An 18,349-nucleotide genomic window follows, 5' to 3' on the forward strand; every position below is an offset into this window, starting at 1 on the left:
CAAAAATTTATTAACGGAAGAAAGAAAGAAAGGATTGGTTCAAGCCTGGACACTTTCTTTGGGGGCTGAGTACAGGGACAGGTAGGGGTTTTTGTTGTTACTGGTGGTGTTTTTTTTATCATGCAGATGAAGTCACTGGTGCTGATAGGGGAAATTTCAGATTGACTTTTAAAAGGTCACACTCCTGAGATAGGTCAAAACTGTAATTAAGTCTTGATTTGCTATTGGGGAGGGGAGGCAAATGACTCCAGTTTGGGCTTGTTTTTTGTGTTTTTTGTTTGTTTGTTTGTTTGTTTTTTACAAAACAGTTGTGAACTTGGAGCTGTGCCTTCATTGCAGAAATTTTTCATGTGCGATACAAAAGAAAACTAGTTTTTTTCCTACATTATGCTAAGTGAAAAGTTTCCAGCTTTGGAAACAAGTATACTTGGCATTCTCTTACTCAGCAAATTTATAATGATTTTAATTTCAAAGCAGAAGTTTAATCCTAGATGCTTTGAGGTTGAAAAAGAAAGAGAGCATTGAAGACTGCCCCCCTCCAACTTTATTGGGCAATAGATTCTCTTTGAACAATGCTACTGAAAGCTATTAAAACAGACACCTCTGTTGTCAGGAGACTACAATATTAAAAGAGTCTACCTTTGGGAGATGTGAGTAGAGGGGAAAAGTAAGGACAGGTAGCAATGATTGTTTCTTTCTGTAGCTTAACATATATAGTCAATGAAGGAATTGAGAATAGAAATATGATACATATGAAAGGACAGAAACAGCTTGCCAGGGTTGGAGACAACTTAAATGTTGTGTAATTGAACCATTCCATAACATATTGCTAAGTGATCAGTCACTTTATACTGGATCATATTCCCTCTCAAGGAAGCCAGCTCTATCTCTGAAAAAACCTATTAGAAAGCATCCCTATTTCACTGTCTGCCCACCCCTTGACCCCATTTCTACACTTTTAATCTCTGTTCCCCAAAACAGCCCATCAAAAGTTTGTTGACCTTTGCCATGATCCTTCCAAGCCTTTACTTCCTAGATTCAACTTGCTTAGTTTCTTTTATTTCTTCTTCCTTTCTGATGATACAGTACTTCCACCATCTTGGTCACTCTCTTGAATATGCTCTAATTAAAGAGTCCGAATTATTTCTCAAGAAGGGAAAGAGTGGAGAGATGATATAGGACACATATAAAAATCTGTTCACTTGGACAACGCATTTCTTTTTAGGATGCAGTAGGAGTAACAGTAAAGTATTGCTTGTCAAGGAGCAAGAATTCCTGTCTTCTTAAGGGTCCTTCTAGCTGAATTAAGAATCAAATTGACATGAGACAGATTAACAGGAGAAAATCAAATTTAATAGTCTCCGTATGGGAAATCCTCACAGACATGGAAATTCCAAAGACGGGCAAAATGAAGCATATATGTTATCCTGAACTAAGAAGGGGGTAGGGCTCTGGGACTTCAGAGGAAAGGAATGTAATTCACAAAATGATAAGAAGAACAGATGTTTGGTAATTAGATGTTTACCCTGCCATACAGATGGATCACTCAGATAAAACTTATTTCTGCTAATAACCCTTATTCTGGAAAAGACCCTCAATTTCCAGTCTTCTATGTAGTTAAGGGAAGGGCAAAAGTTTCTCTTGAGCCCTTAGGGTCTCAGTTGCCTTCAGTTTATAATAATCTTCATGCCAGAGTGGTCTGTCTTAGGGTGGCCTGCCCTTGGCCCCTACACCATCATAAAGAGGAAAGAAGGAAAATGAATTGTTTCTAAGGAGGATAAACTGTTAACGCTCTGTTCTTAAAGACAGGCACAAAGCCAGGAAGGGTCAACACCCCCAGGCTATTTTTAGCATGTGTGGCCCAAGGTTAAGTTGCCCACAGCTACAAAAGCTTTCAGACTACAAAAATAGATGATTGAAGAATCAAGGAAATTACTTGAAAAACTTTCCCAATACTGTCGGATTCCCTAAACATGAAGAAGAAAACTGTGGCCAGTGTTGGAGCAGTCTTTAACACTAAAATCCACAACGGTTTTCAAATATGTATTTATACTAAGAGAGCATTTTGTTTTTAGTAAAATAAAAGCATTAAGAAGCCGAAAAGTGTTCTTCAAGGTCATGTACTCCAGAAGTCCCTTTTAAACTTAGTGTGTGTCGGGCCCCTGAATGGCTCAGTCAGTTAAGCACCTGCTTTCAGCTCAGGTCACTGAGACCCGTGTCAAGCTCTCTGCTCAGTGGGGAGTCTGCTTCTCCCTCTGACCCTCTTCCCTCTCAGGCACGCTGTCTCTCAAATAAATAAATAAAATCTTAAAAAAAAAAATAAATAAAGTTAATGTGTGCCTTCCTTCAAAGAGAGCCTTGGGAAATGAGTGAGTCATCAACTCACAAAGGCAGCAAGGCATGCAATCTCCTGCCCTAGAGATGCTTATAATCATGGGAAATGGTCTATCCCAATCATCTTAGGGAAAAAGAAAGGACTTTGGTTAACAGGTGGCATAACAGCAAGCTCCCCAGCCCTGTGAGGTTCAGAAGGTCAAGACACAATGCATGGTAGGCTTATAGTTGTGGTCTTTGATCACAGTGTTCCTGAAAGAGTCAAGTTATTGTCATGGTAGCAATTATGTAATTATAAGATGAATTGTTCTGTCACTCAGAAGACTAAAGCTCAGAGAAGAAACTAGAAGATGTCACTATTAATCATAATTTCCTGCCATTTATTCATAAATCCCTTAACTTATCTTACAGGCCTTCAAAGTCTTTCATTTTTAAAACCTCCCAAAAGACCTACGTTAAAGTATTTGATGCATACAGACCTTGCAAACCAGAATCATCAGGTCTTCTGACAAGTAAACTTGCCAGGACACACCTTTGTGCAAGTTTCTTAAGCATTTTTTCCTCTACCGTTAACCTTTTGCTCAGTATCATTGATGTAATAAAAATGATGTCCGAGCCTTCCAATGGGTGTGTGTGTCAGGGTAGAAAACCTTTTCTTTTTTCCTTTCTAGGTTCTGTGGCTGGTCTAATAATTAAATTGACATAAGACAGATTAACAGGAGAAAAACAAAATTTAATTTCGTACGTACAGGAGTCCCAGAGATATGAGATCCAAAAACAAGTCAGGCAGTTGAGGCTTAAAAGCTGTCCTGAGCTGAGGAATGGCACAGGGGCCTGGGGCTTCAAAGGAGAGGCGGGTCATTCACAAGGCAATAGGAAGAGCCCATGTTGGGTAATTAGTGGTTTGCTCTATCATATAGTCAGGACTTTCAGATGCAAAGTTATCTCAAGTAATAGATTTCTTTCTGGGCCAGGCCCCCTATCTAAATTTATTTGGATAGTTAAGGGAGACCTAAAAGTTTTTCTTGAGTCAGCTGTGTCTTCATTGCCCTTAACTCAAAATAATCCTCATGCCCAAGTGGCATATTTTGGGATGGTGAAACCTGCTACCCTTATGGATTCTTTGAGCTATCACTCACGTGTATTAAATGAGTCTTCCTTAATGCTGTGAGGATACTACAATGATTCAGCTAGGATTGAACTAGGCTGGATTCTGGACCAGGGTTTTATCTTTTTTTTTCCCCCAGGCTTTTATCTTAAAAATCAAACAAACCTAACCTGAAAAAGCATAAAGTCTCTAAAAAAAGAAAAAGAAAAAGTTTCTATGAAAATATTGAAATTGGGGCCCCTGGGTGGCTCAGTGGGTTAAAGCCTCTGCCTTCGGCCCAGGTCATGAACCCAGGGTCCTGGGATCGAGCTCTGCATCGGGCTCTCTGCTCAGCAGGGAGCCTGCTTCCCCCCCACACCCCCCAACCCCGCCTGCCTCTCTGCCTACTTGTGATCTCTGTCTGTCAAATATATATATATATATATATATATATATATATATATATATATATATTCAAAATTGTTGATTTCTGCAGCCAGGGAACGTACTTGGATAGTTAAGATCATGTCAGATATGCAACATAGATATATTTCACATACTCTACAGAGAACTAGATTATGTGGTGAACGGGAGATAAAAAATGAACTGGCAAGGGTCATGGGGCTTACAGTCCTCACTCTAGTCCCTGACCTGAGAAACTTGCTTGGAAAAGAACGAAAGCGCAGAGATAGCACATTCACTTCTGTGTTATTTCTCATTCCCACTGTTGCCCATATGTCATTGAATTTCATGTTTCCGTCTCTGAATCTTTTACCCTGATGCTTTTGCTTAGGTTTCTCATTGCTGCTGCCTGACTTGGCATGTATCCAACACTGACTTTCACCTTCAGTTTCCCTCCAAAATCCTGACCTTTCCTGTTCCCTCCATTTTTTGTTTTCCCTGTCTTCAGATCAGTAACCAGCAACAAAGTGCTCTAGCCTCAGGCCAGCCACTCTCACACCCATCAGGCAGTCCTAAATTTCTTCCTCACTGTGTGTTTTGTCCAGACTCTCAGTCTGGATGGCCTCCCAGTGTGCACATGTTTGCTATATGGACCAAAGCAGCTTAATGGTTGAGGGTGTGGGCTCTGTAGCAATGCTGTGTGTTCAAAACCCAACTCTCTGTGTACTGACTGTGTTATTGTTACAAAATTTAAACTAGTTTGTGCACCCAATGTGCGGTAAGTGAATGTCTGAGACACTGATTTTGACGTGAAGAAAACTTTATTACCAGAAGGAGAGCCTATCAAGAAGGCCAGGATCATTCCCAAAGCTGCCTTGCCCTGTTGAACCAAGGGACAGCATTCTTCCAGACAGTGAGGCACTATTTGGGACCTGCTATGATCAGATACCTCAAAATAAATGTTGCCATCCATTCCACATTAGGTTTCCACAATCGAAGAATAGGGATAAAAAAAGGCAAAATGAATGATTGATCATGTATGAGGTTAAGAGGTACATAAAAGGGGCGCCTGGGTGGCTCAGTGGGTTAAGCCTCTGCCTTCAGCTCAGGTCATGATCCCAGGTTGCTGGGATCAAGCCCTGCATCAGGCTCTCTGTTCAGCAGGGAGCCTGCTTCCCCCTGTCTCTCTGCCTGCCTCTCTGCGATCTCTGTCTGTCAAATAAATAAATAAAATCTTTAAAAAAAGAGGTGCATAAAACATAATTGAGTATGGAACAAAACAGAATGTGGAGCTAAGTTAACAATTATAACTAATACCAACCATAGTCCTGCTTATATTTTCCAAAACAGGTCCTGGAACCAAGTGTCCTGTCCCACTCTCTTGAGCAAATCACCTCATCTCTATGACCCTCAAATCTCTTCTATAAAATGGGAATAATAATAGTACCTACCATATAGAATAGCTATGAAGATTAAATAAACTAAATTAGTGTCAATATGTATCACCTTGTCTGACACATATTTATCACCCAGTAAATGTTAGCAGCCATTACATTTCTCTGCTCCAAATACATGATATTCTGGGTAATTTAGGATGCAATAATAATGTGTTCTGTTAAAAACTCCTGCAAATCTGGGGATGCCTGGGTGGCTCAGACATTGGGCGTCTGCCTTTGGCTGGGGTCATGATTCCGGGGTCCTGGGATTGAGCCCTGCATTGGGCTCCTTGCTCAGCGGGAAGCCTGCTTCTCCATCTCCCACTCCCCCTGCTTGTGTTCCCTCTCTCACACACTCTCTCTCTCTGTCAAATAAATAAATAAAATCTTAAAATTAAAAAAAAACAACTCCTGCAAATCTCATTTTTCTAAGGATTTATTTATTTATTTATTTGACAGAGATCACAAGTAGGCAGAGAGGCAGACAGAGAGGGAGCGGGAAGCAGGCTCCCCACTGAGCAGAGAGCCCAATGCGGGGCTTGATCCTGGGACTCTGGGATCATGACCTGAGCCAAAGGCAGAGGCTTAACCCACTGAGCCACCCAGGTGCCCCTGTAAATCTCATTTTTAAGTCTAATTTATCTTGTATTAAAATGGCCAGCTTTAGCTCCAGTGCTATTGATTCCATATTTTACCTTACAATAGATTTACTTTACTTTGAATATGCTGTCCTAAAGGAGACTTTATTCATTTATTCATGCATTTAATGATAATCATTAAGAACCTACTATGTGTCTGGCACTCATAAAATTAAATGAACAGGAAATAAAAACCAATATAATTTGAAATGCCACCATCTACTTTTTAAATTGCATTGATATTAAGCATTCCTAATATACAATTGTGCTTCTAGGGAATGCTTAGCTTTGAAACTGTCACATTAAGGGAATATTCGTTAACAATCCTGTTCTGAATGGTTATGTTTAGATATATTGATTACAATAATATGGCAATCCATTCATCATGAAGTAGTTTGGGAACTAGCAAAGTATCTATCTCAGAGACCAGCACTAGTTAATAATGATAAACATCTAGGTTTTCTCTTTTCCCTCTCAAACCCATTTTATTTCCTGCACACACACACACTTTCTCCTTCCAGAAAATGTAATCAATAGAAATTAGACTTACTCAATAAACTCCCTAGTACCCAGAATATCTTTAGTAATGTAATTAACGTGTACATCATTTAGGATGCATTATTTTAAAGCTGGATGAGGGGTGCCTGGGTGGCTCAGTCATTAAGCTTCTGCCTTTGGCTTAGGTCATGATCCCAGGGTCCTGGGATGGAGCCCTGCAGCGGGCTCCCTGCTCAGCACAAGCCTGCTTCTCCCTCTCCCACTCCCCCTGCTGGTGTTCCCTCTCTCACTGTGTCTCTCTCTGTTGAATATACAAACTAAAAATAAATCTTTAGAAAAAAAAAAAAGCCAGATGAATTAGACCTAGTGGACTCCTTATCCCTTTTTGTAATGAATCATTTTTGGAGTATATGCCCCTATCCTTCTTAGTATTTAGTGTATTTATTTACGGAGAGATATAAGATCACAGAACTATATAAGCCTCTCTAGGGCTCAATATCTCACATCTTTGATCACTGACTTCAAAATATGGAAAAGCCAAACTGCCCAGATAGCAAAACCTCCTACCTCTCTATGTGGTAGCATCTCTCTAGAAAGACAATGACTCATTAAAAACTGAACAGGCATTCACTAACGTGCCACCTTTATTGAGTTATTTGCTCTGGGGAGGAAAAAAAATGTTCCCTTTACCCTTCTAGGTTCTTGGCTGAGACCTCCCTGTAATAACAAACCGGATTAACAGAAAAAAAACCAACAAGTTTATTAACTTGTATCCCTCCTGTATGCAAGGGAGATAACCAGAGAAATTGATGTAACTGCCTGAAATGGCCTAAGCTACCACCCTAAATACCATCTCCAACTACAGACAAAAGAAGACGCTGGGGTGGGAGAGCCAGTTACTGGAGATTTCCAGGAGAAACACAGTAATCAATGTGTGGTTGTTATACAGATTTAAGTTATTGCTTTCTCCATTGATAAGAGTTTTCAGAGACTTAGAGTCCTGGGTTCTTCCAGGTTAAGAAAGGGAGACACCCTTACAAATGGAGATCTCCCTTATAAATGTAAATATCTTTCACAAAAGGGTAACTTCTTGGTTTTCAAATTATCCCTGTGTCTGCAGATTCTTAAAAATAGCCAGACTCTTGGGGCGCCTGGGTGTCTCAGTCAGTTAAGCATCTGCCTTCTGCTCAGGTCATGATCCTAGGGTCCTAGGATGAGTCCTGCATCAGGCTCCTTGATGAATGGGGAGCCTGTTTCTCCCTCTGCCTGCCACTCTCCCTGCTTGTGCTCTTGCCCTCTCTCTCTCTCTGACAAATAAATGAATAAAATCTTTTAAAAAATTAAAAAAATAATAATAGCCTCTGGGGTGCCTGGGTGGCTCAGTTGGTTAAGCATCTGCCTTCAGCTCAGGTCTTGATCCCAGGGTCCTGTTCATAGGGACCCTGCTTCTCCCTCCCCTCCTTGCTCATGTTTTCCTGCTTTCTTTCTCTCTCAAATAAATAAATAAAATCTTTTAAAAATATTTAAAAATAAATACATTTTAATAATAATAATAATAATAATAATAATAAGCTTAAAATAATCCATATGCCAAAAAAAGCATGTTTGGGGGTGTATGTTCCGGTCCTTTTATTACCTGTGCAATGCCCAAATATTAAGGAATTTTAATTTTGTTGCCATAGCACCTCCAAATCAGAGTCATCAAGTTTAACAAATTCTCTCCTTGGCTAAGATCTGACATTTTGCAATCAAAATTTTTCCTAGCCTGTAACATTTTGCTTGCTTCTCTGCTCCTCAGCTGTGAAAGACTTCTAAATAACTGATCTCAATTCTTTCCTTTTTTTTTTCTTGATAACTAACACCAAAACAAAAAATACTCATAGTGGCTATTACCCCAGGAGCACAAATTGTCTGACACTAGTAATTTTGTACCTTTGAGTTTCTTGATATGGACATTTCAATAAGGTTGTTTGCCACCAAAATTACAGGCATGAAAACCAACCTTTTGAGCTATTTCCTTAGATGTAAAGTATATGATGAAAGTGAGGTTAAATTCAACTTATCTTTGCCTTAGCCCTGGAATGTTTTTTCAAAAGTCTCTTGATCCCGGGTTTTCCTGATCAGCATAGTTTTGGTCATTCAGTTTGCTTCAGTGTGAACTAAACTATCCAAGCAGCGTCTATGTTAGGAAAGAAAAGGACCACTGTTTGAGGATGATTAGCTTATTTCTTAATTGATAAATATCAATGAGATGATCCTGGACAAAGCCAGTATGGGACCATGTTGAACTAATCATGTGGGCCAAAGCTCTTAGTATTTAAGTATATGTGGACATAGTCAATGAAAGTCCTTCATTTGTCTTAATGAATTTTTCACTTGTTTTCCAATTAAATGTTAAATTCTTTTTTTTTTTTTGAAGATTTTATTTATTTGACAGAAGGAGATCACAAGCAGAGAGGCAGGCAGAGAGAGAGAGGGGGGAAGCAGGCTCCCTGCTGAGCAGAGAGCCTGATGTGGGGCTCGATCCCAGGACCCTGAGATCATGACCTGAGCCGAAGGCAGAGTCTTAACCCACTGAGCCACCCAGGTGCCCCAAATATTAAATTCTTGATAAAGATCTTTAGTTTGTACTTCTGTGTTACATTGCTCAACATACATAACTCACTTTGTAAATGTGATGAATGGGATGATTAAATGTATTCTTTGTCTCCAGAAACTTTGTCTGGAGCAGGGTTTCTTAATCTCACCACTATTGACATTTTGAACTGGGTAATTCTGTTACAGGATTTTTTTTCCTTCATTGGTGCCAATGGTTCTTAGGCTGCTTTGAAAAATGAAGAGGTAGACCAGAGTGGCGGGCAGCAAAGCAAGGTTTATTGGACAATAGCAAAGTGATAGTACAAAGCTCCCCAGGAGAAAGGGGACCCAAGAGGACTGCAACCGGAGTTTCTAAATCTAGGGGGTTTTATGGGCTTGTTAGCAGCTGTTTTAATCTAATTAACCCTCCCTGTGCCTGTCATCTAATCAGGTTCTTGTCTCCTCTTTTATCACATGGGAAAGGGTGGAGGGCTCCTTCCTAGGTGTTGTAAAATCCTTTTAAGGATGGTTTCCTCTTAGGGCAGGGGACCCTTGTCCCTGCCTTCCAACTACCCTTCACCAATTCTTTGTTGTAGGGGGCTGTCATATGCATTGTAGAATGCTTAGCAGCATTCCCAGCCTCTACCCATTAGTTGCCAGTAGTACCTTTCCTAGTTCTGACAACCAAAAGTGTTTCCAAATATTGCCAAATGTCCCCAGGGGGCAAAATTGCCACCAGTTACTGAAAAACAGGTGTTTTTATCTTAAAAACCAAGATTTAAAAATCCAAGATTAAAACCAATGTGTTTGTGTTACCGAACTTAAGGGTTTTGCTACTTGGGGTGCATCAAATTGAGCAAACCCAAGGAAATGTCTAATGCAAACAACTTTTTATTACTTGTTACAAGAGACAGGGTGATAGCTCTCAAAGCACTGTCTCCTGGAGGATTTAGTACAGAAAGCTTTTATTTGGTGTATTAGGGGATGGGGACAGGAGGCTTCCATAGGCACTTTTTGGTTCAATTGTACATACCTAGCATGTCAACATGATAGCGCATATAGTGTATGTTTGAAGTTCAAAAAATGGCCAAAAAGTGCCCATAAAGGGAGATCTTAGTATTATAATGAGCTACAGTTAACTTCAGGTCCACTTAGAGGGGCTTCCGCAAATGTCCCCAGCTCGAGTCTGGCTCAGACTGGCTCACATAAGGGGCCATGACACACCTGGCAAGGCATTATCAGGTGAAACATCTAGTTGGGTGTCTCCTTGCAAAACAAAACACACTTCTTCCCTGCTTTTGTCCCCTTTCCTCCCTTCGGCTAATAGCTTTCAGCTCTCTTATTTGAGTGACTTCCTATTGCATCCTAGCTAACAGTTGGGTGTTTCTTACATCATTGCAATTCACAAAAATTAGGTTCCTTCTGTTTCCACTCTTGGAGAGTCAACTAGAAGTCTGTAGACAGGGCTTCATAATCATTTTTTGTTGTTACTGTGTTACTAATTGATCTATCATAGCCACTGACTCAGGAATTGAATGTGTGAGCCCTGGGACAGTGCCCAGGCCAACTGCTCCATCCTGGGGAATCCCAAGGGGGCTGGACCAATTGAAAGCATAGATCCCAGCTGAGTTTGCCAACACTGTTGTGGAACAAACTAGGATAAACTCATGGCAAGTAACTCAAGAGATAAGGGTTAGGAAAAAAGGAAGGGAGAAATTTATTTCAGGTACTGGCAGTTGGGGGAGGTGGCAGGCTCAAGCCTGAACAAATGACTTATCCACCAGCAAGATGGACACCTAGAGTTTTATAGGGAGAATTTGGGGGTGGGGGTGCACACAAGAAAGCAGGCAGAGAGTACATGATCATAGGTGAGGTTCCGTATGTGTTCACCCCATGATCATGAGCAGGGGAAAGGACTTCTTGTTTGTGGTCTTCCCTGAATTCTGTTGCTCTCAGGGCTTTTCTGGTCTGGTGGTTGCAATGTTCCAATCATTGAAAAATACCTTCATCATTGCCTCTGGAAAGTGTGATAATAAGAAAAACAGGCTGGGGCGCCTAGATGGCTCAGTCAGTTGAGCGTCTGACTCTTGATTTCTGCTCAGGTCATGATCTCAGGATTATGAGACCCAGCCCTGCTCTGGCCTCCCTGCTTAGGATTCTCTCTTTCCCTCTGCCCCTCCCCTATACATACACACAGTATGCACAGGGCACACGTGTGCTCTCTCTCTCTCTCTCTCTCAAATAAATAAACAAATCTCTTTGGAAAAAAAAGAAAGAAGGACAATGGGCATCAGTTACAGCCAGACTCAAGCAGTTTTGTCTATTTTAGGCTTTAACTTTTGGGGTCTACAGTTGAGCAGAAAGACTTGCTGACAATTGCAGGCTTTACAGTGCAAACAAATCACCTAGGGAGTTTGTTAAAAAATGATTGGAATTCATTAGTCCAGGGTGAACTCAAGGTTTGAATTTCAAACAAGTGCCTTATTGATATTGATGCTGCTGGTCTGTGGACTGCAATTGGCATACCGAGGTCTTTGCCTAGACAATAGATCCTCTAATAAACTTGGTAGCTTTTAATAGGTGAACAGCAACTAGCTCTCTTGAGTTCACTGTTTCCATGAGAGAGAAATGAAAACGGAATATAGCCAGTCAGTGGGATTAAATCCAACTAATTGCCTCATTCTTCTTACATGGTCAAAACCTTTGAACCTATTTGAACATTAGTGCATTGCCCTCACACTCTACTCTTAATGAGGTTACTTGCCTCATGTATTCAATGAAATTGTGCTTTATAGAACACATTTGCTACTCAGAGAGATGTCTGAGAGGGCACTCTCTTTGAGTATTAAATAATTAACCTCTTAAATCAGGAGGGCCATCACTGTTGGACAGAATTCTTATATAGCCCTTCTTTAAAAAAGGAAATCCACTTAGGAATGTGTCTCAACAACATGTATATGGATATATATATATATATATATATATATATATATATATAAATAAATATATATATATATATATGTATTTCAGCCTGTGCAAATAGGCTATATACGGTGCTCAGTCTATGCAAATAACAATTACCAAGGAGGAACAAGATATGTGATGGGCATTAATACCACTAATTTCCCATTTTGAACACTTGTATTCAGCTAAATCTCAATTATGTAGAGTAAGAAAGGCCAGACATAGTAGAAGAATTGAACCTCCACATATGATTGGTCAATGATAGGGACTGCAAAACAGAGACAAAACTCAGTAATGCAACCTGGGTAAACAGTACCTACATGTTCAAAAGTTCGATTCATTTTAACAGGCATCTGTCTCTAGCTTCTAACAGAAGTTATAAATCTCAAGTAAACCTATGATCAGAGCAGGGGGAATGCACTAGAATGCAGATCTTTGTGTTAGAAAATGTTTACAGGACACACAAACAGCCAGCTTAAAAAATAATAATTCCATTAGGGTATTCGCAAGAAGCCCACAGTATCATCTAGCACACACACATAGCACAATCTCACATATGTGACCAGAGATCACAATAGGGATAACATTTTCACAAACATCACCCACCAGCACACCACTCCCTTCCTTCTCAGAACCACCTTGATATGACAATGTTGCATATCCTGATCAAAATCTCACTCTACTGCAGACTTACTAAAGACGATCCATATGATGCTGCTGTATGAAAAAGGAACAAATCATGTCCATTCACCAAATATGTATTAAATGCCAGGCATGGGCGAAGTACTAGGCTAGGTGTCTTTAGTAGTTGAGTCACTGCTGCCAGAGGAAGGTCTGCCCTCATCCTGGGGAATAAAAGCAACATTGCTGGGAAGAGGGAGATAGCCGTGCATTGTTATGGCTGTGAATTCTTGCACTCAGTTGAGAAATGGCAAAACTGGGTTATAAAATGCAAGGTTTAACTTTTAATAAGCAATTCCTGTATATCAAACTTTGACAACCAGGTCAGTAAAGTGAGAAATTAGACATGACACATAGAAAATACTAACTACTTTCTCAGGTCATATAATAGGAAAAAATGTGTTGATTTCCAATAAATTACAATGGAAACTTTTATTAGATTTTAGTGTTAAGAACTACATTTACCATCTATAAGAAATATGTTAGCTGTTTGTCTCCACTTTTAGGGCAAATACACTATTTTTAGTGTATATTCTATGAAGATTAATGTATCTGGAGGTTGATTTCTCTAAATTAGAAGTGGATATTTGAATGCTATTTTAAGGAAGAAGAATTTCCTCTACCCTTTAAGGTCCTAGTTGGACTAAGAATCAAAGTGACATGAGACAGATTAATAAAAGAAAATCAAATTTAATATTTAATAGTCTACATATAGGGAATCCACACAGACATGGAAATTCCAAAGACAGCGAAGCAACATGACATTTATATGTGCTAAAGAGAAGGATAGGGGTCAGAGGATACAAAGGGAAGAAAGGCCTTTAGCAGGAAGGTAAAAGGAGATGTTTAGAAAACAAAGGTTGCCCAGTTATACAGAGAAGCTTCTTAAAGAGGAATCTCTGGTACTAGCACCGAGCTGAGGGGGAGGTAAAGAGCTTTTCCTGAATCTGCTGGGTTTGGACTGCTTTTAACTCAAAATAATGTTCATGCCAAGGTGACTTCACCTCACACAAAAAAATCCAGTGGCATATTTAAGAAAGCACAAAAAGATAATTTTTAAAACCACCCAAGAATCATCACCATGAATTGAAATGTATGAATGAGTATTTACTGAAAAGAAATCGTAAACTGTGATGAAAAAACAGACTTTTCCTTGAGAATGTTTTAGTTATGACTCTTTACTTGTATGTGACCTAAAGCAAGTCTCTTTGTGTCATTATTCTTCATTTTTATGGTTTGTAAACTACTTGCCCTTAAGCCTCTGTGTGGGAATCTTCTAAGAACATATAAAACCCTGGGCAGGGCTGATGGTATATATTAGCCAATTTGTCAGATTTTATAGAATCTCTGAGTTTTGAGTCACTGTACCTCATTTTGCAAATCTTGAGAGTGAAATTAAGTGGTTGGTCTTCCTAGGGATGTTTTCAAAGTTTTAAGTGTTTGTGAAGTTGACTCATATCTTTAGATGACAAGCTCCTGTGACTGCAAAATAGAAATGACAATTCCGTAAGATATGCAGCTGCAGTCCAGAGTACTGACCAGTAATGGTTGCCAAATTCATGGAAACTAAAATGGAAGAGGCTATTATCAAAGCCTATAAGAATGACACATCAATTGCCTCACTTAAATCAGTTTTGAATTCTAATTCTAGTATGTCATATAAGGGGAGGATGACTTAAAAACTCGTATCATCCCATAGTTTCAGAGTAATGACTCACAACTGCTTTGCTATCAGAAAAATTTTCCCCTCTTCCTTTCTAGGTTTTCTGGCAGGTCTAATAATTAAATTGATGTAAAATGGACTAAAAGGAGAAAAATAATTCTGTGCATATAATAGCCCCATAAAAGCATGAGACCCAAAGGCAGTCAAGCAGCTGAGGCTTTTGTCCATCCTGAGCTAAGAATGCTATACAGGCTTGGGACCTCAAAGGAGGGGGAGGGCAGGTCACAGGGAGAGAAGAAGCACAGATATTTCGTAGTCAGATCTTTGCCATGTCATGCCTATTAAGTCTTCCAGTTAAAAAGTTCTCTCGGGAGGCACGTGGGTGGCTCAGTCCATTAAACATCTGCTTTCAGTTCAGATCATGGTCTCTGGGCCCTGGGAGCAAGCCCTACATTAACTAACACTCTCTCTCTCTCTCTTTCTCAAAAATAAATAAATGAAAACTCTTTCAAAAAAAGTTTAAGAAAAAATTATCTCTGCTAATAGCTCTCTTTCTGAGCTAGGCCCCCTATTTCGAATTCTTTTAGACAGTTAAGGGAGGAGTAGAAGTTTTTCCTGAGTTTGCTGGGTCTTGATGGCCTTCAACTCAAAATAATCCACATGCCAATGTGGCACATTTTGGAGTGGCATGTTCTCTTCCTCTTGTGTTAATTAGAAGTACACTTCTAATTCTCCCCAGATGAACCAATTTTGTGTATATTATTTGAATATGTCAGTATTGAAAATAGCTTAATGGACTACTTTAAAGGTATCACAATAAAAAAATTCCATATTGGCCATCTTCTTGTGTAGACTGCTATCAGTGGCAACTCAGTAGTCACATAAAAATTGGTACTATCCAAATGTATTTTCAACTGTCAACTATTCACATACCAGTTTTAGTTTTCTCATCTTTAGAAGAGTGCAATTAGAGTAAATGAAATTTCAAATCCGTATCTCTCTACTATGGGACTGTGTTTTAACCTACTTTTGACTGAATATTTATAAACTGCTGCCCAAAATATTATTTATATAAAGAAAAGCTCCTTGGTATTGTTAAATAATTCCTGCCAAGCTTGCCTTGCTGAACCGGGCATCTATAAAATATAGTTGAATAAATAGTTATGTGAATAAAAATTAGGCTTAAGAGTTTGTCATTCAGGGGCCTCTGAGTGGCTCAGTGGGTTAAGCCTCTGCCTTCGGCTCAGGTCATGATCTCAGGGTCCTGGGATCGAGCCCCGCATTGGGCTCTCTGCTCAACAGGGAGCCTGCTTCCTCCTCTCTCTCTGCCTGCCTCTCTGCCTACTTGTGACCTCTCTCTCTATCAAATAAATAAATAAAATCTTTTTCTTTCAAATAAATAAAATCTTTTTAAAAAATGGAAAAAGAGTTTACTATGAAGACTCTTAGTAGAACACAGATCATAAACCACCTTGGACAACTCCATTCTAAACTATCTAGAGTAAAAGTCAAAATATAAGCTGCTTTGGAGTATTAGCATTTAGCGGTTTCAGTTATGTGAAAACCTAATACACTAGAAAAAGACCCATATAAATTTTTTCAACTGAAGTAGTAGTAGTGGTTATCTCAGGGTGGTATGATCCCATGTGACCTTTCATTTCTTCTCATTATTCTTATGTGATTTTCAAAGTCTTCACACTGAGCCTGTTTCATAGAGTCAGAAAATAAAAAGAGAAAAAAAAATCTGTTTTGATACAGCCACGGACAAATTTTAAAATGCTTATAGGAAACCTATCATTCATCTTTTTGCTATCACACCAAGTTATTTACACAGTTTAAAAGTATATTAAAACCTATTTGCTTTGATGTACCCTCTCACTCCCGTTTTATGTCTGTCTGTATTAGAAAATGTTACGTTTGGGGAGACACCTTTACTTCTACATTTTTTTCTCAAACCACTGCTGGTTTTCATGCACCAAAAATCAATACGTAGAGCAAGATTGTAAGATAATGCCTTGGTCTTTATGAAGCAGGTCCATGTTATTGCCATTTTGGTAAAAGAGAATGCATTCCTAAGGACAGGCCCTTTCTATATCCCAACTACCCAGGCCACTAAACTATACAAGCCACCCACTTTATTCTCAACTTTGTCATGGTTTAAGCAGCTGTTCACTGTTCCCTTTGGAGGAATCAAGGAATGCTAGATCCTGCTACCAGTAGTTCCCAAACCATGCCTATTTCTTTGGAGAGTATTAATGAGAGAAGAAAAAGATGTAAACAAGTGTTAAATTCTTGACACTCTCTGTTTACAAAATGAGAGAGGAAGGCAAACTTACCACTATTTGTCTTAGCACTCTTATGTTTTCAGGAAGCAGAGAGCTATCAAAAAGATTCAAGAGAGATAAGAAATTGAATTTTCTGTTACTTCCTTTAAGGGAAATAAACCAGCATATAGTTGTTTTTGCCTTAATAGTCTCTAGCTCTGTGGAATGACCAAGATTTTGAGTGAAACTTGTCTCATGACAGAAACAGCTTTTGCCGAACACATTTTATTCTAATGCTTTCAATAATTAGGAAATATATTAAAACCCTAAAGGGAGAAAATTGTGATAAATAACATAAAACTCAGAAGTTGATCAAACCATCCCATTTTGTGTATTGCAATGCAATCTGTTCTTACATATATATAATATTTTATAAATCTATCTCCAACAGTCAAATATACTACAAATCATAATTTTTTTAGAATGGTTTAGTGTTTCTATAGAAAACATGGCTCCTTCCTCTGGTTATCTGAGCAGTGCAGATGTTCTGGTTCTTTGGCCAATCCAAAGCATTCCCAGTGGAAGACCAAACTGTTCTAACTGTGACAGTATATCCTCTGGTGGAGGATTGCTTTCTGGATAAACACTGCAGCCCTTCACAAAAAGGACTAAAATGGCAATGCCACCTTCAGTGACAATTTTCTCTCAAGAGACGTTTTCTAACATTCCATCTGTGCCTGTCTATTTGTATGACATGTTGAGAAAGAAATTCCTAGTAGAGGGAAAGCAAATACTCTTTCTTCTAAGAGATTTTCTTTTAGGCGTCTGTGAAATTTGACACCTTGATAAACAGTAGCTCTGTCTTCTAAGCTGGTCACCTGAGGCCCATTTTGCTCTTCATTAGAGTAGAGTTGTCTGGTTTCTCCTCATCATATTCAATCTTATGAGACCTAAGATGAAGGAGTCCCCTCCAAATGGTTTGTATATTTGTATGTGTGTACAAATACGTAATTGTTCTGGGTATATTCTACCTTATGGTCTTTAGAGAGACCGATTTCAAACACTGCTTTCATAATCCAAACAGGGAAATGTTTTCAGCAATAAAGCTGTCTGTGTTAGTGATGCCACATTGTGCTTTTGGACAATATGTCAGTTTTGCAGGAAGGAGGTCCTATTTTTCTGACCTAATTTTGAGAAGCCTGATTTAACTGATAGCACAAATCCTTGAAACAAATATTTATTGACAAGGTACGGCTAGTTGCTTCACCAAGAAAAAAAAGTAAGCAAACAACATGTCCTAACTGAGAAACCAGAACAGTTAGTTGACTACCACCATCCATCACGCCATACATTTGCTTTCTCTGTACTTCGTACCAAGCCACTTGCCAAAAATCTTTGCAGGCACTGTCCCAGATGGTGCCACAGTGTCCAATCCCTAGCCCTAAAATCTTCTAGTAGAAACACAAACACCCTGAGTGAGTTGCTCACCTGACCTGCGGTCATGATACTTAGAGTAAACCATTTCTTTCACATAAGAGTGAAACTTAAGTGCACAATAGACATTAGCTTTCCTTACTGTGTCATTAAATAATCCACTTATATGCCAGACTCTGCAACTAGACATGAACTCCTTTAAGGTAGAAAGCTTGTTTTATTCATCATTTTATTGCTAGAACTCAAAGTACTACACCCAGTACATTTAAGGCACTTATGAAACAAAGAGAGTGAATGAATGAATGAATGACTGGGGGAGATATGATGTGGTTTTTGGAATATAGGTGAGGTTTGGTGGGGTGGGTTCTGGA

General features: G+C 39.2%; 1 protein-coding gene across 1 annotated transcript in view; it reads left to right on the forward strand.

Moving 5' to 3' along the window:
* The window catches only part of IL1RAPL1 (interleukin 1 receptor accessory protein like 1), a 1,455,000-nt gene that overhangs the window by 1,400,506 nt on the left and 36,145 nt on the right, over positions 1-18,349 (forward strand). The gene's annotated exons all lie outside the window — the stretch shown is intronic.

Source organism: Lontra canadensis, unplaced genomic scaffold (genome assembly GCF_010015895.1).
Source record: "Lontra canadensis isolate GAN:19392208 unplaced genomic scaffold, GSC_riverotter_1.0 scaffold151, whole genome shotgun sequence".
Lineage (NCBI taxonomy): Eukaryota > Metazoa > Chordata > Mammalia > Carnivora > Mustelidae > Lontra > Lontra canadensis.